This window comes from Topomyia yanbarensis, chromosome 3 (assembly GCF_030247195.1).
Source record: "Topomyia yanbarensis strain Yona2022 chromosome 3, ASM3024719v1, whole genome shotgun sequence".
Lineage (NCBI taxonomy): Eukaryota > Metazoa > Arthropoda > Insecta > Diptera > Culicidae > Topomyia > Topomyia yanbarensis.
This window is the reverse complement of record NC_080672.1, coordinates 211,783,152-211,809,690: the sequence shown is the minus strand read 5'-3', so window position 1 is coordinate 211,809,690 and position 26,539 is coordinate 211,783,152. Positions and strand designations below refer to the sequence as shown.

Below are 26,539 nucleotides of genomic sequence, written 5' to 3'. Positions count from 1 at the left end.
TATGATATATATATATATATTATATATATATATATATATATATATATATATATATATATATATATATATATATATATATATATATATTATATATATATATATATATATATATATATATAGGAAAATTCAGTTTTCCCACCACAATTTAGATTTTATTAACAGAGCATTAACAATAATTCGTTGATACGTTGATATGTCTATTTTATAGGCCATTTTTTCGCTTTCCCATTGGTTTGAGATTTCTAGCACTGATGTTGTCCTATGCTGATTTAAGCGATTCTCTGAGTCCTGCCACTATCCTATGTAGTATGTGTTATCAAAAACATCGCGAAGCATCAAGTTCTAAATGTTCTCAAACGATATAATATCCGAAGAGTGATAAGAGTTATAAGAAATGTCTCATCACACTGTTAGGTGGATTAAAAACGTTTTTACTTATATATCCCTGTAAGAAAATTAAGTTTTTCCATACATAATGCATTGAATTAAGAAATTTATATTTTATTCACAAAGCATCAGTATTAAGTGGATTGTCGGCCTATTTTAAAGGGCATTTTTTCGTTTTACCTTTCGACATTTCTCGCATAGATGTTGTCTAATGCTAATATGATCGAAATCATATCCGAAGATGTTGATTTGAGCGTTTCTCTGAGGTCTACCACTGTCCCATGTAATATGTGTTATCAAAAACATCGCGAAACATCATGTTGTAAATGTTCTCAATCGTTTTGATATCCGAAGAGAGTGACATGTGTTATAAAAAATGTCTCATCACACTGCTAGGTGGATTAAACGCGTTTTTAATGCTAAATATAATTTGTTAATTTCGATTGAGCTTTTCAGTTTTATGCATTTTTTATATTAATGTTCGTATTTTTTAGCTATTTTTTTCATTTTCATTGATTCTCGAAATTTTTCTACTTTTGCCGACTTTTCATTATTTTCGCCTTTTTCAATAATGTTCGACTTCTTTAATCTTTGAAATTTGGTTGTCTAGTTTTCTGTTTTCTTTTATCATTTTTTTAGAAGTTCTGTTTTGGTTTTCTTGATTATACATTTTTTGGCATTTGACTTTAACTTTAACTCTAGTTGATTTTGCTATTTTTAATTTTTCTGTGCATTCTTTCAATATTCAGTTTTCCCATTGTTTTTTTCCATTGGCCTTTGGTTCGATAGTATTTTTAATTTTCCATTTCTTTACTTTTAATAACACTATTGACAAAAATGGCTCTTTTCAAAGTCACCAAAACTTTCGAAAAAATATTGAAAATGCTCCAAAGTATTAACAGCCCTACGTTTTTCCGTTATTTGCACTAAAAACAACTAAAGCAAAAAAACTGGTACATAACTATAAAATTTCAGTGTAATATACATAGTATCAGTGAACTCCAATATACTGTGGGGGGACGTGCGTTGGATCCCCCCGTATTTTCTCTCTACGGCCCTGACTGTACGATACATACATCAGACCAATTCTGGAGTATTGCGGCTTAGTATGGAGTCCATACACCATCCTGCACTAAGAACGCATTAAATCAGTCCAAAACAATTTCTCTTATATGCACTTCGTAAACTTAATTGAGCCACCTTCTCTTTCCCATCAAATGAGGAATGCTGCATGCTCATTAACAAACGAACACTTAACGAACGCCGAGAATTTGTAATGATTTGTCTTATTGAAGACATCATTCCCCATCGCGTACAATCTGCATCATAACTATTGCAAATAACATTTTATGCGCCGAGCCGTCAATAAAGATCTCGTACAATCATACAATGAATAGAATGTAAGTAATCATTGTAAAATCATTTTTTATAGTCAACATCTGTTTGACGAAATAAATATATAAAAATTAATATATAAATATTTATTTTATTCTATAATCCAAAGCTGTTGCCGTTGCCGCGTTTTATTTGCTAAATGTTTTTTGTGAACTTTGAGCCTGTAGCACTAGTTTATAAATTAAAAATAAAAATCTGAACTTCAATATTCGAGCACCATTCCTGATGTAAAATTTCGTGCTGAATCCGAAAATTAGGTCCAAAAAATTACAGTAGAACAGCTTTCATGTTACAGTATAAAAATGAATTTCACCTGTAAAATAAAAAGTGCGTTCAGCAAAATCCAAATTCCTTCGGATGTATTGCATCGATATGAAATATTATAGGGGAGACCGGGGCTAGTTGGCGGTGTTTTCAGTTTTAAATTTTTACCGCTTTGATGTAGATTGATATTGCAAAATAGAACACGCGACATGAAAGGGCAGACTGTTGGCAACATGATTTTTTATGAAGTGTTTGATGCATTGTCTCCATTTTTAGATACAAAAATATGTCACGCGGAAAACCCGCCAACTTACCCCGGCTCCGGGGAAAGTTGGCGGTATGTGAGTATACGCCAATAACTAAGCAATCAAATGGAGATTCAATTACTTCAAGGGTCCTTTTGGAACGTGCTGAATATCTTTTCAAGAAAACTGTATATTGGAATAAATCTCTCCTGCATTGACGAGATACACAAGAAAAAGATTTTCTTACTTTGGAGTGAATTCCAGAAATAAAATTTTTTGATGACTTTTTTGCACTGTAAATAGTACCGCCAACTTGCCCCGCGTGCAGCACCGCCAACGAACCCCAACCGTATATTTTATCAAAAACTATTTAAAAATAATTTAAAATAACTTTTGATAGATGTAATATATTCTAGCATGTTCACCTTTTTCGTAATTGCCCGCCCGTCTCGTTTGCCACCCTGCTGACCCCACGTTCCGGCTTCGAAAGTTCTCGACGCTTTTGGCAAAATGTCGGAAGAAAGCCGCAAAGCCATCAACGCGCTTCGTTAGAGCGACGGCCATCTTCATCATTGAAAAGTCGGCCGAATTCAACGCCCGGTAGGCAAAGGCCAAATTAGCGTCATCATTGCGACGCCATTGTAGACGCCGTTCGTCGCCATTGCTGCAACTGTTTTGCGATAGGAAGTCGGTGACGAAGCCGCAATACCATTCGGCACCCAGCTGTGATGCAGCTCTGATAGATCGACGCTGTTCCTGAAATAACGCATGTAAGTTAAAAATAGATCACTGATCCGTGCATGTAGATCCATGCACACACAACACTCAAACCTTCGAAAGCTTTCTTTGCCGCTCGAAAGCTAAAGCCGAGCGCGCATTTGTACTGCTCAGCGCAGCTTTATCCGCTAGCAGGAAATTTTGACCGCACATAGGTAGACAGAAAAGGGGAAAGCTAGAAAGGGAAGGAACACGAAAAATGTAAGGCTAAATGAATATATGAAACCTAGGTTAAGAATAAAATGCCGTATTTTAATCCGTCCAATAAAATGTTTTCCTGTTAGCTAGTGTTACCTGAAATGTTCGTATTTTTTATGTTGATTAGCTTTCCCGTGTAGTGAATTTGGTTCGAGAAAAATTCTCACGTTTCGCGTCGTTTTCCGTAGATTTGAATTTTCTATGTGTTTGTTTTACTCCGATAGGCTATCGGGAATTAGTCCCCACTACTACCTACAAAGCGAGAGGGAAAGAGTGTTCGACTGAGTTCTGCCTGTGATGATAACTGATCGTTTTACATTTCTTATAAAAGAAATGTATAGAATTCGCTCAAACTTTCAAGATTTTTTCCGAGGCCCGGAGGGCCGAGTCTTATATACCAATCGACTCAGCTCGACGATTTAAGACAATGTCTGTGTGTGCCTGTGTGTATATGTAACGGACAAATTCTCATTCGTGTTTCTCAGCAATGGCTGAACCGATCTTACTCAAACCAATTTTAAATGAAAGACCTATGAAACAGTAAGAACGCTATTAATTTGTTTTTGATTCTGATGTTTAGTTTCCAAGAATGTTTGAATGTGTAAAAATGGCGTTTCTTGCAGTTTTTTTAAATTTCTGCCGAAATTGACGGCTTTAACGAATACCTTTCGAACAAGCTATGGATTGTTGAAATCGGACTATTATCATAAGAGATATTTAACATTAAATGCGGACGAAAGATTTTTATCATTTCCCATTGCCAGAAATATGACCAAAAACATGTAATCTATTTTTAACGCCAAAACGGCTTATTTTAGGTCAATAGTATCTTCGGAGAATTTAATGGAGGCAATATGCCCTTTCTTTTGGTATTGTGCTTTTGCTGATTAATCCCCCTATGAGTGAAATATTTTCACAAATTTTCATGGAAGTGATTATATCGAAATGATGCCTTCAGCAAATTTGTAGCTCTTACTTTTGCGAATAACTTTACTGAAGGCTTCAAATATCTATTTTGAATACTTTAAAAGTTATGGCTTGTTGTTTGTGGATTACTCTTTGTCGCCTATTTATTGTTCAATATAGTAATAATCCATTGAAATAAGCCAAACATTATTTCGATAAAATGAATTTTGTATTTCATTTCTCTATCTACAACCGCTAGAAATAATGACCGAACACTTCCAAGTTGTCTGGAAGGAACTTGATAACTTATCAGTGTAAAAATGTTCATCTGTGCGAACCTTCTGACTGCAATTTTTCTAACTTATAACCATCGGATCGATCTGAAACAAATCGGAAAATGAAAAGCGAAATGAATAACTCCAAGTAACGGCGTAACCAAGAGAAGGTTTTGGGGTTTAACACCATACAACCCCCCCCCCCCCCAACCACACCCAAAAAATATTGGATTGATGTATTCATTGATATTGACTGATTTAATTCAATATTACAATAACAATTATCTGATCCGTACATTGATAACCTGTTGTGGTAAACATCATGAGGATTTTTGATAAATTGTCGGAATGGTATGTAACTGATCTATTGGTCTTGATTTCACAGTTGTCTAATAGCATCAATATCAATTTCCTGCCTGAAAACATTCCAATAGAAAATTCCAGAATTCTGAGATCAATCATAATCCTCAGATTTCTTTTCAAATTGAGCTCGCTTTTGTAGAGATGTACTGTAATAAGGGTCTTTATTTAATAGGAAGCGAAGTTAAAATTGATTTAATGTCTATGAGACATAGAACTGCTCACCAAAAAATGCATAACTTTCAACATTTGCTAAAAATGTTTTGCCTTTCTCATTCACTCTAAAATTCGTCAATCTAATCCCGACCCGGAGGGCCGAGTGTCAAATGCCAATCGACTGAGTTCGTCGAGATCGGAAAATGTCTGTGTGTGTATATGTGTGTATGTGGAAAAAAAATGTGACCTCTGTTTCTCAGAGATGGCTGGACCGATTTGCACAAAGTTAGTCTCAAATGAAAGGTACAACCTTCTCATCGGCTGCAATTGATTTTTTTATTGATTGGACTTCCGGTTCCGGAGTTACGAGTTGAAGAGTGCAATCACACAGCAAATTCCCATATAAACTGAAATGAAAAATTTTCAAAATCAAATTTGTATTTTTGATGTCAAATGACTTTAAAATTCATGCATTGATATTTGACGTAAACTCGAAAAAAATAATGTTTGACAAAAATTGACTTTTTTGGACTTTGGTACATTTTTGCCTTTCTCATATAGAAAGGTTATGCAATCACTCTAAAAATCGTCAATCATACCGGCCTGGAGCGAGTATGCAGTGAGGGGTTGCTACTTTAAAATTAAAACTAGTTTAAAATTTCTTTACAAGTTGAAAATTTTCGGCAGGACCCGGACCTCCCGGATCTTTCTCCATGATCCGCCGCTGGTTTCAAGCGATGTTTCAGTATCGACCAATAGTATCTCAATATCGTGGCTGTCGATCCGCTGTATGTATGTGCAAATCGTACTGAACATGTAATATTCATTTCCACCATTGTATTGAACATAACCAGCCACGGAATCGTAGTCTGGACAAATGAGAAAAGCACAATTGCACCACTAGGTGCATTAAAACAGGTTTTTATTTTGGGAATGCGTTGTGTTGAGAGGAAAACGTAATATTATTAATAACGAGGATAACACTTTCCGAATGTAGAGAGAAATTTATGAAAAATGACAATTTCCATTCGACTCTAACAGGTTCTGATCGATTTTGATGAACATTAGACAGCTTAACAGCTTCAGTTCATTATAAAGAAAAAAAATTGCCCGATTTGTCAATGTCCCCATTTTGTCAGCCTAAAATACACCATAGGACTGATAAAAATGGGTCTTTATTGTATGTATTATTCACTGTGTTTCAAATTAATAGGTACATTTCATTTTTGGGGATTTTTTTGGTGCATCGAACTACAACAATTTTTAGGTAGTTTTAAAGGGGTTATTTTATAGACTTCTTCCAAAATTTGACGAACCTATTCCAATTCGTATACCAATTAATTGATATACTTAAGGGTTTATATGTTGCAGATAGAGAAAATTTCATCTTTTTTCCTACACAATATTACAAAAGCTTATTGAACAATTTTTCCTAATAAGATTGTGAAAATTATAAACTATTTGAAATTTTTTAATAGTTTTATTTTTTATTTAACCGTGATTTTTTAATAAATAGTGACCGTAGACTATTTTTCATGGCTTGCGGTGAGCACGATCTCTCGAATTGCTGAACTGAAAATTATGGAATAGAAATTAATTTTTAGTATTCTTTACAGATTAAACTCGCCGCGCAGATAGCTCTGAATTAGACCCGCTGGTGCCCTAAGACGATTTCGCTAGATTTTCAAATCACTGTGCACCCAGTGCATTAACGCAAGTGACGGAAGGTTATCGAAAAGTTTCGTGAAAATAAAAATTCCAGTGATGACGATTTTCCCAAACGGTTCGTTTTCGAGAGATTTTTATTTGTTCTTTGGCTTTAGGACTAGCGATAATAATTCAAATCAAGGATACTACTGGGAAGTCACAGTTAGAAAAAGTCGATGTCGAAGTAAAATTTGGAAGTATGCACGCTTGCACTTCAGAGATACCGTAATATCAGGAGCTGCGATTTCATTTCAACGCTTTTTTGTGAAAAGGGCGATACTTACAAATGTAAACATAAGGCTTTTTCCATACATGCGAATGAGGGCTTTAAAACGCAACAAATTAGCCTTATAATTTGGATTCTACGATATCGCTTTCTTAAACTACAACAAAAAATACAATGGGCGAAACTGTATTTTTGTTTGTTTATTTAAAGTTTCGCCCTCCATGCTCCATGCAAACAAACAGGGCGATACTTTTTTGCTAGCAGGGCCGAAACTGTTTTTTCGTATTTTTAGGATTATCAAGCTGATATCAGCTGTGAATAGTAATAATGATCGCTATTGAAAAAACCCGGACGAAATCGGTGGTGTAAAAAGGTAGTTATTGTAAAAAACGTAAGGGCGATACTTCAATGCTGATAGGTGGGAACGAAAAAGTAAACAATCGTCAAAGGGGCGATACTATCATTTTGTCAATTTCAATAGCAAAAACAAATTTTAATTTAATAATTTCAAATACTTTATGAAGTTTTGGGTTTCGATCACTGAACCATGCAATCTAGGATGTAAAAAACACAATAGTTCTTAAATAGGAAATAAAACCAAATCTGGAAATACTCACTGTTGATTTTCTTTGAATGGTGTCACTGCTAGTATCGCCCTTTTCTAGAAAAAGCGTTGATTTCTAAGTTCTTAGTCGCGTTGGAAATTTGAGTAAAGTATAAACTTCAAATCGATTCAAAAAAAATTTCGATTTTTTGACTCAGTACAATATATAATAACCCCTTTAGGAAAATTCAGTTTTCCCACCACAATGCATTGATTGAGGAATTTAGATATTTTATTAACAGAGCATTAGCAATAATTCGTTTGTATGTCTGCTTTTGACAAGATAAATCACGCTATTGCAGTGGCAAAATTGGATAGACTTGGCTTTGGTACTAATATTCTCCGTTGGATGCAATCGTATCTCAGCGATCGTCGTCTAGCAGTCAAGATAGGTGATTGTGTATCCGAAGAGTTCTTTGCTTCATCTGGTATTCCGCAAGGCAGCCATCTCGGTCCATTGATTTTTCTTCTGTATTTCAACGACGTTAACTTTTGTTTAGAAGGACCACGGTTGTCTTTCGCCGACGACCTCAAGTTATACCATAGAATACGGAATACTGATGATGCAGCTTTCCTTCAACGCCAACTGGAAACCTTTGCGGAATGGTGCGAGATCAACCGAATGACCCTAAACCCCAAGAAATGTACGGTCATTACGTTCTCGAGGAAAAAAACGCCAATTCGATTCAATTACTGTCTAGCTGAATCCGTCAAAGATCTCGGAGTTTTTCTCGATGAACAACTGACGTTTAAACAGCATATCAGCTATATTGTCGCAAAGGCATCACGCTGTTTGGGGTTCATAATGAGAATATCTAAGCACTTTTCAGATATTTACTGCTTGAAATCTCTCTACTGCTCACTCGTTCGATCAACTCTGGAATATTGTTCAGTTGTGTGGAACCCTCATTATCTCAACGGTGTCCATCGAATTGAGACAGTACAGCGCAGATTTGTTCGGTTTGCCCTTCGTCGATTGGAGCAACCCTCACCAGCTGCCAAGTTATGAAAGCCGGGGTTTGCTTATTGGACTCGATACATTGCAAGTGCGACGGGATCTATTCCGTGCTATGACGATTTCGGATATTTTGCAAGATCGAATTGACTGCCCCGAGCTTCTCAGTGCGATAAATATGAATGTTCGCCCTCGCGCCCTTCGCAATAATTTATTCCTCCGATTACCTCTTCGCCGGACTAACTATGGAGTAAACGGTGCCATCATTGGTTTGCAGCGGACCTTCAACAGAGTGTCATCCGAGTTCGATCTTCACATTCCACGTAGCAGATTACATGTTGACTTTTTAAATAGATTAAGAAATTATCATTAGGACCACACTGTGTCTGTTGATATTAATTAATTATAAATAAATGTCTATTTTATGGGTCATTTTTTCACTTTCCCATTGATTTGGTTTAAGATTTCTAGCACTGATGTTGTCCTATGCTGATTTGAGCGATTCTCTGAGTCCTGCCATTATCCCATGTAGTATGTGTTATCAAAAACATCGCGAAGCATCAAGTTCTAAATATTTTCAAACGATATAATATCCGAAGAGAGTGATAAGAGTTATAAGAAATGTCTCATCACACTGTTAGGTGGATTAAATGCGTTTTTTTAGTGCATGAGTTTTCGAGTGGGTATAACGATCATTTCTCTTGCATCTTTGCTAAACGTAGTAGTGGCTCCATCTATACGCGAAACGGAGTGCATTTTTTTACATTTTGTGTTTACCTACCGTTCCTTTGCGCCATTTCGGGATCAACTTCTATAACCTGCCCTGAGGTTAGGTTTCATGCTGAGCAATTCTAACCTAACGAGTGGTCCTCTTCGGGGATGGCGCTAAAGCTACTCGTTTAAAACGTCCTGAGGAGCGTTTTGGTAGACGGAAACCGTAAAAGGCCATTTGGCCCGCTACATTTTGGCGCCCAACGTAAATTTTGGGGTAATTTTTTTTTTCTATTGCGCGCATCACATTTCGGCATCCAACGTTAAAAAGGGCTAAAATTTTGCGGACTCATGTAATGCAATTTGCATCTTGAGCTGATCTAGTGTTGGAATTTTTTTAGTTGTGTTTTTGGGAACTGCATTTTCTCAAAAAAATACATAACGATTTCGGGTAATTTTTTTTCGGATTTGTTGAAATCAAAAGCAAATTGGGCATTTTTATAACGTTTATTCTTTATTCGTAACCCAACTTTGTACCAGGAAACAAGTGCTTTTTGTTCTCTCCGGTGTGGTTTAGTTTTTTCGGTAGTACGAAGGTGCTTGCTGTGGCAGAGGCTGCAGTAAGGCATTACTAATAAACAGTCCCGCGAGTGATAATTATTACCTGCGATATCAGTGAAGTGCGTTACTAAACAGTTTTCTTGCCTGAAAGACGGCTTTGTTTAGACGAGCTATATCAGCTCTACTGTGTGAAGGTCACGCGGGTGACGGATAAAACAAACGAAGGATCAATTCACCTACCAGCTCATCAGGAACCAACTGGTGAAGTGTTTCGTTATTTACTTTTCTTATCGATTTTTTTTCTTTTTATTGCTTTTGATTTTTTATTTTGATTTAAGTTAAACAGTGTGGTCGAGCGAGTTGCTCCCGCAACAAAATGGAACAAACAGAAGGATCACCCTCCGAATACGAATCTTATGGGGAAGAGGAACGTATATCTGATTCGGAGACAGATAATGTTATGGTCGATCCACTTCCCCCAATGTCTCACAGCCCCACCGAGTCAAGGTTTACCAGGATGGATCCGCTGGTCCTTGGGTGGTATACTTTCGGCCCAAAAATAAACCGTTAAACAGCATAACTGTTGCACGGGAGCTGACAAAACGTTACTCGGCCGTAACCGAGATTAAAAAGGTTCGGTCAGATAAACTGCGCGTAGTCGTTACTGACTTGAAACAGGCCAATGAAATCGTTAGCATTAGCCTCTTTACGCTGGAGTATCGCGTCTACATCCCTTCTCGTGATGTGGAGATCGACGGTGTGGTAAGTGATGCGGGTCTAACTGTCGATGATCTGATGAATGATGGGGCTGGCCGCTTTAAGGACCCTAACCTTCAATCAGTTAAAATTTTGGAGTGCAAGCAATTGCACTCAAAGTCCATCGAAGATGGTAATTACTATCCATCAGACTCGTTTCGCGTAACCTTCGCCGGATCTGCACTTCCGAGCTACGTTGAAGTGGGAGGAGCTCGTCTACCTGTACGCCTGTTTGTACCGCGGGTCATGAATTGTTCCAATTGCAAGCAGCTAGGTCACACGGCCACTTACTGTAGCAACAAGCAACGGTGCGGTAAATGTGGGGAACGCCATGCGGATGATACTTGCAGTAGGCCCGCTGAGAAGTGTGTTTACTGTGGGGAGAATCCGCATGCACTTTTGACATGCCCAACGTACAAACTTCGCGCGGATAAACTGAAGCGATCCGCCAAAGATCGCTCCAGACGCTCTTACGCAGAAATGCTTAAAAGAGCTGTTTCACTTATCTCCGAAAACCCATTCGCTCTCTTGCCAACTGACGATAACGCATCTAACGACCCTTGCGAGGGGCATTCTTTGGCTCCGCTTGGAAACTCTAGGAAAAGACTTAATCAAAACTCACCTGAACTTCCTCGTAAGGGTCCTAGGTTGTCCCAAACAAGGGTACAAAATAAAAATAATTCATCAACTTCCAGTTGATACAAATCCGAAGATAATACCTCCTGGTTTTGGGAAATTGAGATACAACCAGGAGTTCCCAGCACTCCCCGGGGCACCAAAAATCCCAAGTGATCCAATTTTACAGTCAGAAACTCAACCTAAAACGGGATTCCTTAAATTTTCTGACATTGTGGACTGGATATTCACAGCTTTCAACATTACCGATCCTATGAAAAGCTTGCTGGTTGCTATTCTACCAACAGTAAGAACATTTTTAAAACAGTTGACTGAACAATGGCCCCTCCTTACAGCGATCGTATCCTTCGATGGCTAACTTATTAGACGTCAGGGATCTGATCACTGTTTTACAGTGGAACTGCAGAAGTATTATCCCCAAAATTGATTCTTTAAAACACTAAATTACAATCATTGTGATGCATTTTCCCTATGTGAAACATGGCTAACTTCTAATATAAACCTCAACTTCCACGATTTTAACATTATCCGCTTGGATTGAGAAGACTCATATGGAGGGGTACTTTTAGGGATCAAAAAGTGCTACTCCTTCAATCGAATCAACCTCCCTTCGACGCCAGGCATTGAAGTTGTCGCTTGTCAAACAACAATCAAAGGCACAGATCTTTGCATTGCTTCTATTTACATTCCTCCTAGGGCCATGATGGGATATCGAAGATTCTCCAACGTGATTGAACACCTTCCCTCGCCCCGCCTGCTTCTTGGAGACTTTAACTCTCACGGTACGGGGTGGGGCTGTCTATACGACGAAAATCGATCTTCGACAATTCAAGGCCTTTGTGACAACTTCAATATGACAATTCAGAACACAGGGGAAATGACACGGATTCCTAGACCACCTGCGCAAGCAAGTGTACTGGGCATATCTTTATGCTCGATATCACTACGGTTAGATTGCAAGTGGAAGGTAATATCTGATCCCCACGGTAGTGACCACTTACCAATTGTAATTGCAATCACCACTGGTTCAAGACCATCCGCACCAATCAATGTTCCCTATGACCTCACACGAAACATTGATTGAAAGAGCTACGCTGCTGAGATTTCCAATACTATCGATTCAACACAGGTACTTCCCCCGGAGGAAAAATATAAGTTTTTGTCCAACTCGATAGCGCGATTCAAACTCAGACGAAACGAGTACCCGACGTGAACACCCAAAAACGTTCTCCCAACCCGTGGTGGGACAAAGAGTGCTCAGACGTGTACGCGGAGAAAGCTGCCGCGTATAAAACCTTCCGGAACGACGGGTTAGTTGCTAGTTATCGAGTGTACGCGATATTAGAAAAGCGAATGAAAAATTTAATGAAAGCTAAGAAACGCAGTTACTGGCGCCGGTTTGTCGACGGATTAACAAGAGAAACATCGATGAGCACTCTTTGGGGCACGGCCCGACGTATGCGAAACTGAAACAGTGCTAACGAGAGCGTGGAATATTCAAACCGTTGGATATTCGATTTCGCCAAGAAGGTTTGTCCGGATTCCGCCCCGGCACAGAAAATCTACCGCCTTACAATACCGCGAACGAAACACCGTTTACGATGGTGGAGTTCTCACTTGCTCTCTTATCATGTAACAATAAAGCCCCGGGGCCAGATAGAATCAAATTCAACTTGTTGAAGAATCTGCCAGACTCTGCCAAAAGACGCTTGTTGAATTTATTTAATAGGTTTCTTGAGGGTAACATTGTCCCACATGACTGGAGACAGGTGAGGGTCATCGCCATCCAAAAACCAGGAAAACCAGCCTCCGACCACAATTCCTATCGTCCGATTGCAATGCTGTCCTGTATCCGGAAGTTATTCGAAAAAATGATCTTGTTTTGCCACGATAATTGGGTCGAAACAAATGGCTTACTGTCAGATACACAATTTGGCTTCCGCAAAGGCAAAGGGACGAACGATTGCCTTGCGTTGCCCTCAACAGAAATTCAAATGGCATATGCTAACAAAGAGCAGATGGCATCAGTATTCTTGGATATTAAGGGGGCTTTCGATTCAGTTTCGATCAACATTCTTTATGAGAAGTTGCACCAGCATGGTCTTTCGCCAATGTTAAATAACTTTTTGCTAAACCTGTTGTCTGAAAAACAAATGCATTTCTCGCATGGCGATTTATCGACATCACGATTTAGCTACATGGGCCTTCCCCAGGGCTCATGTCTAAGCCCTCTCCTCTACAATTTTTACGTGAATGACATTGACGAATATCTTGTCAATTCCTGCACGCTAAGGCAGCTTGCAGATGACAGTGTGGTCTCTATTACAGGTCCTAAAGCCGTCGACTTGCAAGGACCATTGCAAGATACCTTGGACAATTTGTCTGCTTGGGCTCTCCAGCTGGGTATCGAGTTCTCCACGGAGAAAACTGAGCTAGTCGTATTTTCTAGAAAGCGTGAACCAGCGCAACTACAGCTTCAATTAATGGATCAAACTATTGCTCAGGCTTCAACATTCAAATATCTCGGGGTATGGTTCGACTCTAAAGGTACCTGGGGATGTCACATTAGGTATCTGAAACAGAAGTGCCAACAAAGGATCAACTTTTTCCGTACAACAACTGGAACATGGTGGGGTGCCCATCCAGGAGACCTAATCAGGCTGTACCAAACAACGATATTATCAGTGTTGGAGTACGGATGTTTCTGCTTTCGCTCCGCTGCGAACATACACTTCATCAAACTGGAGCGAATCCAGTATCGTTGCTTGCGTGTTGCCTTGGGTTGCATGCACTCGACCCATACGATGAGTCTCGAAGTGCTGGCGGGCGTTCTTCCGCTGAAAAATCGATTCTGGGACCTCTCATATCGATTGCTGATTCGATGCGATATTCTGACCCCATTGGTGATTGCAAATTGCGAAAGGCTTGTCGAGCTTAATTCTCAGACCCGATTCATGTCCTTGTACTTCGATTACATGGCACAGAACATCAATTCATCTACGTATAACGTCAACTGTGCTCATCTCTTAGATACTTCTGATCCAACTGTATTTTTCGATACATCCATGAAGGAAGAGATTTGTGGAATTCCGGATCATATTCGCCCACAAGTGGTCCCAAATATTTTCTATAACAAATACCATCAAGTCGACTGCGCCAAAATGTTCTACACTGACGGATCAATTCTCGACAGGTCCACAGGCTTCGGTATCTTCAACGAAAATCTTGCTGCCTCATTCAAACTCAATGATCCTGCTTCAATTTACGTCGCAGAATTAGCTGCCATTCAGTATACTCTCGGGATCATTGACACCCTGCCCTCAGACCATTACTTCATCGTTTCGGATAGTCTCAGCTCCATTGAGGCCATCCGTGCGGTGAAGCCTGGAAAGCACTCACCGTATTTTCTGGGGAAAATACGGGAATATCTGAGTGCTTTATCTGAAAAATCTTACCAGATTACCTTGGTTTGGGTCCCGTCACATTGTTCTATTCCGGGCAATGAGAAGGCGGACTCTTTAGCCAAGGTGGGCGCATTAGAAGGCGACACTTACGAAAGACCAATTTGCTTCAACGAATTTTTCAGTATCTCTCGCCAGAGGACGCTCGATGTTGGCAAACCTCATGGAGCAATGGGCATCTGGGACGGTGGCTACATTCCATTATCCCGAAGGTATCAACGAATGCTTAGTTTAAGGGGTTGGATGTGAACCGGGACTTTATTCGTACGATGTCAAGGATCATGTCCAACCATTACTCGTTTGACGCGCATCTCCGTCGTATAGGGCTTGCTGAAAGTAATCATTGTGTTTGTGAGAACGGCTATCACGACATCGAGCATGTTGTTTGGCTGTGCGCAGAGTACTGTGTTGCCAGGTCCCAACTAATAGATTCCCTTCGGGCCCGAGGTAGATCACCCTATGTGCCAGTCCGGGACGTCCTGGCAAGCCGTGACCACCCCTATATTTTTCTTATCTATATCTTTTTGAAAACTATTGATGTCCAAGTTTAATACATTTTCCCCTCTCTCATTCACAGTAGAATCTCACCAACCTATCCCTGTATCTACAATATGGCATTGCTTCACGAGTCATCGGTGCATACCCTTCTTGATAACCGTCTATCCAGAACATCATGACATACCTCACATGCAGATGATATAGAGTGCCAATAATTATCCGAAATATCGACCCTCCCCTTGCCCCTGCGATTACAGGCTGGAAACTACAACACTACAACAAAGTGTGCATATCCGCCACAATGATCAATCAGCAAACGACGATGTCAATTACACAATATGTATCCCACTTCCTACCTTTTTCCTTTACTTACATAAGAGGGGAGCAAGCCGCCCCTAAATACGGCTTTCCCTTCCCCCACTAACATGTGATATGTAATTAAGAAAATGAATTATCGGCCTCGTTAAGCTAAAGCATTTGGGCTTAAATAAACGTATTTAAGATAGAACGTTTATGCTTCTGTTTTTACATTTCTTATAAAAGAAATGTATAGAATTCGCTCAAACTTTCAAGATTTTTTCCGAGGCCCTGAGGGCTGAGTCTTATATACCAATCGACTCAGCTCGACGATTTGGGACAATGTCTGTCTGTGTGTGTGTATGTAACGGACAAATTCTCATTCGTGTTTCTCAACAATGGCTGAACCGATCTTATCCAAACCAATTTTAAATGAAAGAACTAAAAAACAGTATGAACGCTATTAATTTGTTTTTGATTCTGATGTTTAATTTCCAAGATATGAATGCTTGAATGCGTAAAAATGGCGCTATTTGTTTTTTTTTAAATTATCTGCCGAATTTGACAATATAGATTAACAATTTATATGTTTTTAGACAGCTTTAACGAATACCTTTCGAACAAGCTATAGATTGTTGAAATCGGACTATTATCAAAAGAGATATTTAACATTAAATGCGGACGAAAGATTTTTATCATTTCCCATTGCCAGAAATATGACCAAAAACATGTAATCTATTATTAACGCCAAAACGGCTTATTTTAGGTCAATAGTATTGTTGCGACCCCTTGGTCGGCGCGCCTCACGATACCTAACTGACAGGCAGAACCATCACCACGAGCCCGTATGCATGACAGCAAGGACAGACGAAAAAGAGAAGACAACGTGTTGGTCTGTTCCACATCTTGTTGCCCTTAAGATTACTTAAAGCTAATTAAATTAACTACAAAATAGCGGAATCTATTAGAGGTATAGATATATTTACTTTATATAAAATCACTCGTTGCAAATATTAAAATTTGTATAGGCATTACGATTAATTACTGATTACCGAGAGAGTAGAAGGTTATGTGAACCGTAGGTGATATTAAGTGTGGCCTACATAAATTTGGTAAGATCTGAGATGATTTAACTGCGGAGAGCATAATGAATTTGCTTATTAACTATTATAGCGTGAAGTAAAAAAAATAAGTTGGATAGAAGTGAAAAAGGTGAAGGCAATAAGGGAAACTAAACGTAAGTAATTGTGAACATAACCTAACATAAATGAAACTGAATTTGTATGAATTTTAGGAAGTTTTTAATCCTTCCGCATCAAATAAAAGGAGTTAAAATCACGGAAAATCCTTGTTTGTCGTAACCACACAATGCCAAACAACCAAGCAGGTGCTATCATCCAGCTGAACTGTCATTGCAAAGTCTGTAACAGGGAAGATCATAGCCGGATGGTCCAGTGCGATACATGCGATGGTTGGTACCACTTTGAATGTGTGGGAGTTACACAGGACATTGAGCACCATGACTGGGTTTGCTCGTACTGTCCAGCAGCCACGGGAGCACAAAGGAACACGTCGAATATCAACTATAACCTCTCTGCACAAGGCGGGCACACATTAACAACAGCCACTCTTATACCAGGGGCTCACGTAGTGCCAAGTATATTTTCTATTCCAAATCGCACGAATCCGCTCTACACATCATATTCGGCATGGAATGGCGGACAATCGAATACTTTCGTATTGTTCGCAACACGAATTCCCGTTGACGCTCCTATGGTAGTGCCAAGACCTCCCCTCCGGTGGCTCCCCGACGGGGAATCGAACCCCGGTCTCCCGCGTGACAGGCGGGGATACTTACCACTATACTATCGAGGATATTGTTTCCGCCAGCTCATATAGCCAGGCTGCAAAGGAAGAAAGGTTTACGTTTGGAAGAGTTCGGCGATATTTAGCCCCGTTTAGTTTAATTGATGAAGGGAGTTTTTCTACTAGTTCTCGGAGGAGTGCAACGCTATATGCATACTCCTGAAGCAGGCATGCCTCTGCCGTTGCACACAAGTTTTGTACTGCAAGCGCAAATTCGACCAATGTATCCAGTCTATCTGTCCTAGGAGGGGGAGCAGCATGTATCTTTGCAATCAAATTATGTACGATGATCTCTGGGTTTCCATATAGCATCTTCAAAGTCGATATGATTCCAGGAACGCTTGCAGGATGCATCAGTCTGCACTTCACCGCCTCTAAAGCTTTTCCTTTGAGACATTTTTGCAATCGTATCAAGTTTTCTTCCGATGCGTAGCCGCATATACTGGTAGTCGTATTGAAAGTAGAATAGAACAGTGGCCACTCTTCAGGAGAACCACTGAAAATAGGAAGTTCGCGTGAAACAGCCTGGCGGGCAGCTACTTGACTACGGGACAAATTTATTCCTACATCCTCGTCTTATGCGCAAGTGTATGTGGGCGGACAGTGCCTGGGAGTAGAGCCGAGCATGGGCATAAACTCGGAGGCCACATTCGCGGTTTGCATGAATGGTTGTTTTCTTATATTTGGTGAAGTTGCTGTCCATCTCGGCTGATTATTCGGGACGCTGGAGTTTTGAGCTAATAGTTGAGGAGATTTTTGCGATACCAGAGGATAGGGCGGTGGCAGAGTCTGATCATTCGTGATTACTCTTCGAGTCGTAGGGCATTGTATATTTAAGTCCTGCATTGAAAGCCATTCTTCCACTTTACTCATTTGATCTCCCTCTTCCACACAAACGTTTGACGATGTTTCGTTGATCGTTTCCATTTCCATTAGTATTTCGTATTTTTTACGATTGTACTCACGCTTTCTTGCATCAATTTGTTCATCCATCTCGCGTTCTTGTTCCAGCTTTTGTAATGCGAGCTGAAGGCGTCGTTGTCTTGAAGGCACGGTTGAGCTGTGTGATTTACTCGATTGTGTGGAGTAGTTTTCAGAGGGGTCGGGGCCATCTTCCTTGGCAAGCAACATTCCCGTCCTAGTGGTGGTAGATTGCGTAATAGGTGAGGTTAGGTCTAATTGCATTTAAGTTTCTTTTCACCGACTGCACCAACCTCTCCCAGCATCCTCCCATGTGAGGCGATGCAGGGGAAATAAACGTCCATTCTGTTTGAGGGCTTACAATTTCGCTAATCATTTTATCTTGTTCCAACTCTTTTAAAGCGGCTGCTAGTTCCTTGCTAGTGGCTGTGAAGTTCGTGCCACGGTCGCTATAGATTTGATTAGGGACACCTCTTCTTGCCATAAAATTTCTAAGTGCCATTACGCATGAATCGGCATTTAGAGTGTAGGCAATTTCCAGATGAATCGCTCGTACTGTCATGCATGTAACTAGTACACCCCATCGTTTCTCTGTTCTGCGTCCTACGATGACTGATAGAGGACCAAAATAGTCCACCCCGACATATATTTGCAGCGAGTGATTTTATATAAAGTAAATATATCTATACCTCTAATAGATTCCGCTATTTTGTAGTTAATTTAATTAGCTTTAAGTAATCTTAAGGGCAACAAGATGTGGAACAGACCAACACGTTGTCTTTTTTTTTTCGTCTGTCCTTGCTGTCATGCATACGGGCTCGTGGTGATGGTTCTGCCTGTCAGTTAGGTATCGTGAGGCGCGCCGACCAAGGGGTCGCAACACTCCCCTCCGGGTACGCCAATTCCGTGGCTTACTGCTATCTCGCGCCGAACGTCCAGGACCGCCAATTTAACCACCGGTCGCTCGTAGATTCCGGTTGATGTTTGCACCGCTGCTGATCTTATCTGACCATCTCTGATTTTGTTTACCGATATGATTCGTTCCTTTGGAGGGAGAAAGCAACGGATGACGAACCTAGCGTGTATGTGATGCAGGTGATGACGTTCGGCGCAAGCTGCTCCCCGAGCTGCGCGCAACATGTAAAAAACTTGAATGCAAAAAACCATTCAGTCCAATATCCCAGAGCAGCAAATGCAATTATATACGACCACTACGTGGATGACATGTTAGTCAGTGTAGAGACTGAATCTGAAGCTATTCAATTAGCACAGGAAGTGCGATATGTTCACGCTCAAGCGGGATTTGAAATGCGCAATTGGATTTCAAATTCTCCTGTCGTACTGAAATCCATGCAAGGGAAAACAACGGAGGAAAAAAGTCTCAATATCGGAGCTCAGATGGCTACTGAGAAAGTGCTAGGGATGTGGTGGTGTACGGTAACTGGTTGCCTCACTTATAAACTGTCATCAAAGCACAACGAAGAACTGCTCCTAGGGGAAAGAAAACCGACTAAGAGAGAAATTCTTCGAATGCTTATGTCGATATTCGACCCTCTTGGACTTATATCAAATGTATTGATCTGCCTGAAAATAATTCTTCAAGAGGTATGGCGGTCACAAATTGGTTGGGATGATCAAATACCGGAAGTTCTTTACGATAAGTGGGAACAGTGGCTAGTGATTTTGCCAGAGGTGCTAAATCTAAGAATTCCCCGTTGGTATAGAACTATAACGACCTTGGGAACAGCAACTACAATCCAAATGCACACATTCGCCGATGCTAGCGAGACAGGATACGGTTGCGTCGTGTACCTACGTTTTCAGCAAGGGGACAATATAGAGTGCTCTATCGTTGCAGCTAAATCGCGCGTTGCGCCACTCAAATTTCTTTCCATACCCCGACTAGAACTACAGGCAGCGGTAATCGGAACCAGATTGGCAGATACCGTCACGAAATCGCTCTCCTTGAAAATAGAACAACATGTATTTTGGACCGATTCTAGCAATGTTATTTCTTGGATTCGGTCAGACCATCGCCGATATACCCAGTTTGTCGCGTTCAGAGTTAGCGAAATTCTTGAAACCACTAACATAGATAGCTGGCGATGGCTGCCAACAAAAGATAATGTCGCTGATGAAGCTACAAAGTGGCAACGACGTCCGAATGTTGCAAACGACAGCAGATGGCTTAATAGTCCCGAATTTCTGAGACAATCGTCTGAACGCTGGCCCACAGAGTCTGCAACAAACTATTCCACATACGAGGAACTCCGGCCCAATCTGCTTCATCACACAGTGAATACTGGTCCAGTTATAGAGGTTGTTAACTTTTCTAGATGGAAGCGCTTGTTAAGGGTTGTAGCGTTTGTGAGGAGGTTCGTGACTAATGTACGCTGCAAATTAACCGGCATGCATCGTGCTATAGGGCTCCTATCTAAAGGCGAACTCAGCCAGGCAGTAACATATTTGATAAAACTAGCACAACGGGAATCATTTTCTCGTGAATTACATGCACTTGAAAATACCAAGGCAGGTGCCGATAGTCTTCAGGAATCCAGTTCGATTTTTTGCGAAAACCCATTCATCGACAATCTAGGAATAATTCGCAGACGCGGTAGAACCAACTTGTGCGAATATGCATCCACCGACGCTAGAAATCCAGTTATTCTTCCGCAGAATCACCATGTTACGAGACTCATTGTACAGGATTATCACGAACGATACCACCATCAAAACCACGAAACAGTCCTAAATGAGGTAAGGCAGACGTATTTCATCCCTAAATTGCGCGTGCTATATAGAAAAATACGAGCACAATGTCAACAATGTAAAAACCGAACAGCAAATCCACGAGCACCGCCAATGGCAGATCTCCCCGCAGCCCGTCTGGCTGCATTTACTAAACCATTTTCCTATGTCGGGGTGGACTATTTTGGTCCTCTATCAGTCATCGTAGGACGCAGAACAGAGAAACGATGGGGTGTACTAGTTACATGCATGACAGTACGAGCGATTCATCTGGAAATTGCCTACACTCTAAATGCCGATTCATGCGTAATGGCACTTAGAAATTTTATGGCAAGAAGAGGTGTCCCTAATCAAATCTATAGCGACCGTGGCACGAACTTCACAGCCACTAGCAAGGAACTAGCAGCCGCTTTAAAAGAGTTGGAACAAGATAAAATGATTAGCGAAATTGTAAACCCTCAAACAGAATGGACGTTTATTTCCCCTGCATCGCCTCACATGGGAGGATGCTGGGAGAGGTTGGTGCAGTCGGCGAAAAGAAACTTAAGTGCAATTAGACCTGAGCGAAACCTAACCGACGAAGTACTTCGCAATCTCCTAGTTGAAATTGAAAATACGATAAATTCTCGCCCACTAACACATGTTCCAATAGACGATCCGGAAGCTGCAGTTCTAACCCCAAATCACTTTCTACTGGGCTCCTCCAGTGGACTAAAGCCATTAAGCTTTCTCGACGACAGTGCTGTAGTGCTAAAACGATCATGGCGTACCTCTCAACGTGAAGCCAATTTGTTCTGGAAGCGTTGGCTTCACGACTACTTACCTGACATTTCGAAACGCACAAAATGGTTTAGGAATGTCAAACCGTTAGAGATCAACGATATAGTAATTATAGCAGATCCTCTACTTCCTCGTAATTGCTGGCCAAAGGGACGAATCATATCGGTAAACAAAAGCAGAGATGGTCAGATAAGATCAGCAGCGGTGCAAACATCAACCGGAATCTACGAGCGACCGGTGGTTAAATTGGCGGTCCTGGACGTTCGGTGCGAGATAGCAGTAAGCCACGGAATTGGCGTACCCGGAGGGGAGTGTTGCGACCCCTTGGTCGGCGCGCCTCACGATACCTAACTGACAGGCAGAACCATCACCACGAGCCCGTATGCATGACAGCAAGGACAGACGAAAAAGAGAAGACAACGTGTTGGTCTGTTCCACATCTTGTTGCCCTTAAGATTACTTAAAGCTAATTAAATTAACTACAAAATAGCGGAATCTATCAGAGGTATAGATATATTTACTTTATATAAAATCACTCGTTGCAAATATTAAAATTTGTATAGGCATTACGATTAATTACTGATTACCGAGAGAGTAGAAGGTTATGTGAACCGTAGGTGATATTAAGTGTGGCCTACATAAATTTGGTAAGATCTGAGATGATTTAACTGCGGAGAGCATAATGAATTTGCTTATTAACTATTATAGCGTGAAGTAAAAAAAATAAGTTGGATAGAAGTGAAAAAGGTGAAGGGAATAAGGGAAACTAAACGTAAGTAATTGTGAACATAACCTAACATAAATGAAACTGAATTTTTATGAATTTTAGGAAGTTTTTAATCCTTCCGCATCAAATAAAAGGAGTTAAAATCACGGAAAATCCTTGTTCCTTCGACATAAATCCAACAAGTATCTTCGGAGAATTTAATGGAGGTAATATGCCCTTTCTTTTGGTATTGTGCTTTTGCTGATTAATCCCCCTATGAGTGAGATATTTTCACAAATTTTCTTGGAAGTGATTATATCGAAATGATGTCTTCAGCAAATTTGTAGCTCTTACTTTTGCGAATAACTTTACTAAAGACTTTAAATATCTATTTTGAATACTTTAAATGTTATGGCTTGTTGTTTGTTGATTACTCTTTGTCGCCTATTTATTGTTCAATATAGTAATAATCCATTGAAATAAGCTAAACATTATTTCGATAAAACCAATTTTGTATTTCATTTTACTATTTACAACCGCTAGAAATAATCACAGAACACTTCCAAGTTGTCTGGAAGGAACTTGATAACTTATCAGTACAAAAATGTTCATTTGGACGAACCTTCTGACTGCAATTTTTCTAACTTATAACCATCGGATCGATCTGAAACATATCGGAAAATGAAAAGCGAAATAAATAACTCCAAGCAACGGCGTAGCCAAGAGAAGGTTTTGGGGTTTAACACCATACAACCACCCCCCCCCCCACCACACCCAAAAAAAAATATTGGATTGAAGTTGAAAATTTATTGATGCAGACTGATTTAATTCAATATTACAATAACAATTATCTGATCCATAGATTGATAACCTGTTGTTGTAAACATCATGAGGACTTTTGATAAATTGTCGGAATGGGGTCATGATATGTAACTGATCTATTGGTCTTGATTTCACGGTTGTCTAATTGCATCAATATCAAATTCCTGCCTGAAAACATTCCAATAGAAAATTCCAGAGTTCTGTAATCAATCATAATCCTCAGATTTATTTTCAAATTGATCTCGTTTTTGTAGAGATGTACTGTAATAAGGGTCTTTATTTAATAGGAAGCGAAGTAAAAATTGATTTAATGTCTATGAAACATAGAACTGCTCACCAAAAAAATGCATAACTTTCAACATTTGCTAAAAATGTTTTTGCCTTTCTCATTCACTCTAAAATTCGTCAATCTAATCCCGACCCGGAGGGCCGAGTGTCATATGCCAATCGACTGAGTTCGTCGAGATCGGAAAATGTCTGTGTGTGTATGTATGTGTGTGTATGTGTGTATGTGGAAAAAAATGTGACCTCTGTTTCTCAGAGATGGCTGGACCGATTTGCAAAAAGTTAGTCTCAAATGAAAGGTACAACCTTCCCATCGGCTGCTATTGAATTTTTTATTGATTGGACTTCCGGTTCCGGAGCTACGAGTTGAAGAGTGCAATCACACAGCAAATTCCCATATAAACTGAAATGAAAAATTTCAGCAAATTCCCATATAAACTGAAATGATTTCCATTCGATTCAAGCAGGTTCTGATCGATTTTGATGAGCATTTGATTTTTGTTGTATGACCAATTATATGTATAGGTTGTAACCCGTCAAGGTAACAATTTAGCACTGGGTGGAAATATACCCTTTCGTGCGTACTCTCTCCGTAGAGTGTATTGTTTACGAAAATTTATGCTCACCGCTGTTTCGATACCGTTCACTTTTTCTTGTAAATTTTTGTATAGTTTCGCGTTTGTGAACGGTTTTGTGCGTACAGATAGGTGTAGAAAATTTTGTTAAACATTTGTCAATAACTAACATAGGGCTTAGGTAGGTTACCGCGCTCCTCTTGCTGTTATATTGGTTGCTGTTTATGCTGCAAAGGAGATGACAGTTATGCGGCGGTGCGGTTTTGTGGTGATGGTGTTTGTTTTGGTGGAGTGGAAAAGGCGGCCATCGTGAAAAAACCAGAAAGTGACGAACCACGGCGAATAACAGACGTCCGTAATAAGTTTTTGTGGGACAGTTTCCGCCACTAGAGAAAAGTTTCAGTGCGCGCGTGCGACGGCAAACTAAGACCGTCGGAAAGTGTCGGCCCGTGGTTCGGGCACAGTGTATAGTGCGGTGTTGGGTCGCCGGGAACGGGAAGCTAATCGCAAAGGAGCCACTCGCTTCCCCCGGCTAATTACAAAGGACCCAGTGACACCACGCCGCCCTCACTGTGGAGGATCAGCCGAACGAGCATAGCTCTCCTCCACAGTTAATCGCAAAGGAGGGCGAAGCAGGTAGGACAACGGATCCACCTGAGGTAGTTTACTGCGGTATCTACCTGGGCCATTCACGGGGAGTGAGTGGACCCGGCGATTAATCGCCCAGTCGCTAGGGAGGTTCCAACAAAAGAGCCTTGCTCACCTCCCTGGCTAATTGTAAAGGACCGCTGCAATAGCAGCCAACGGTACCTGCGGGAGAACACGGCCGTCGGAGTCCCGGCCGGTCGGATAAACCTTCACCTTCCGCCATCGCCGAAAGCTGATTAGTTTCACCGGCTGAGTGCAGCACAGAGGAGAGGAGAATAAAAGTCGGTAAATTTAGAATTTATTTGTTTTTTTCTCTTTTTGTTTGTTATTATACGAAAATCCGAAATTCCGGTAGGAGCACCTAGGCCGCCCTGAAAAGAAGGGTACGCCGGGCAAATAAGAACCCGAGTAGTGGGCAAACCCCTACTTACATTTGGCGCACAGCGCAAAACACACTGAAAAAAATATTTTCCTATTTTGGAAAATATTTTTTTCTTCCGGAGTGTGGGGTGCTTCTACTAAATAGAGGATTTTCGTAGAACAGTGGTGAGGTTTCTTCCGCAATATTGTTCCGCGGTCGTATTATTTATTTATTTACATTTTTGGTATTGTTTTTTGATTTTTGCATTTTCTTTTTTTGTCCGAATTTGTGGATTGCGTTGTTTGTGTTTGGTCTGCCGGACGAGTAGTTTGAAGGTTGTTGTTATTATTCGGTTGCGGTGGCCAATCGCCTTGAATTCTCAATCCGGTTTGAGACATTTTTGGAACAGCTTGATTTCCTGAAATTTTAAGGGAATCGTTAGTGGGCGAAAAATCGAAAATAATACCGTGTCAGTACTTACATGCTTTGTGTCTTGGTGATTTCTTCCAATATAGCGCAAGTTATGATGGCGTTGGAGAAATTCAACCAAGCGTGTGTGTTCATGCGCGTCGATCATTTACATTTCGATGAGCTGGATTTTGAGTTGCTATCTCGAAGCATTTTTATCTCTCCTGATTCGGATCTTTCGGGTGTCCAGCGGCAGCGGCGTCTTCGGGGAATTTTGTCGCATGAGCGGTCGTCTCGGAGGGAATTAGTTCGCAATTTCCGGGGTGACGTGGGTGAAGAAAAGGAGATCTGCCTTGGTAAATTACTAACAATCAAGGAAGATCTCCAGTACCGGTGCCCAAACAAGGAGATTTACCGAACACGGTTGCTTCATTTGGGGTCTAGGCTCCAGGTTATCCGAAATTATGCGGCAGGGGAGGTCAACCAGGAAATTTCGGGGTTGCTGGAGGAAGTTCTAGCAGTTTATGCCAGTCATTTCAGTGACGAACAGGCAGCACTTCCTCCCGACAACCAAGAAGGGGAGGATGGAGAAATTTTGGGAGATTTGCTGAGTACAGACGTACCTGCAATTCCACAGGGATCCAATCCTTCCGATAACGAAGGATCTCTTTCCAAACAACTCGTAGGAGACGACCTGTTGCGTGTCTTGTGCGAGATGAGGGACGAGATTCGACAATTGCGACAGCAATCCGACGATAATAAAGCCCTAGCGTCTCAGGGGTCTGATGCTTTTTCAAAAGCTACCGAAACGCTAATGGGCGGGATTGCTTCACTGACAACAATTTCGTCAGTTTTGAGAAAGACGGTTCAAGAAGTTGTCTCACTTCGTGAATCCGTGAATGAACTTCGGGCACTAGTACATCAGAAGGAAAGTGCTTCCGAGAAGGATCTGCAGACCGATCTGGAAGATTTGCGTTTGATGGACGTACCCGATTCATTTGATGCACCAGAGATTCCTCGCCCAACACTGGCGCCCAGTCCCGA

At 40.7% G+C, this 26,539-nt stretch overlaps 1 protein-coding gene and 1 non-coding gene across 6 annotated transcripts in view; both read right to left on the bottom strand.

Annotated features, from left to right (window-relative positions):
- Window positions 1-26,539, bottom strand: part of LOC131693122 (uncharacterized) — a 1,060,243-nt gene that overhangs the window by 991,440 nt on the left and 42,264 nt on the right. The window lies entirely within an intron of this gene.
- Window positions 17,179-17,250, bottom strand: Trnad-guc (transfer RNA aspartic acid (anticodon GUC)). The gene has a single exon. It is a non-coding gene; the product is annotated as a tRNA-Asp (tRNA).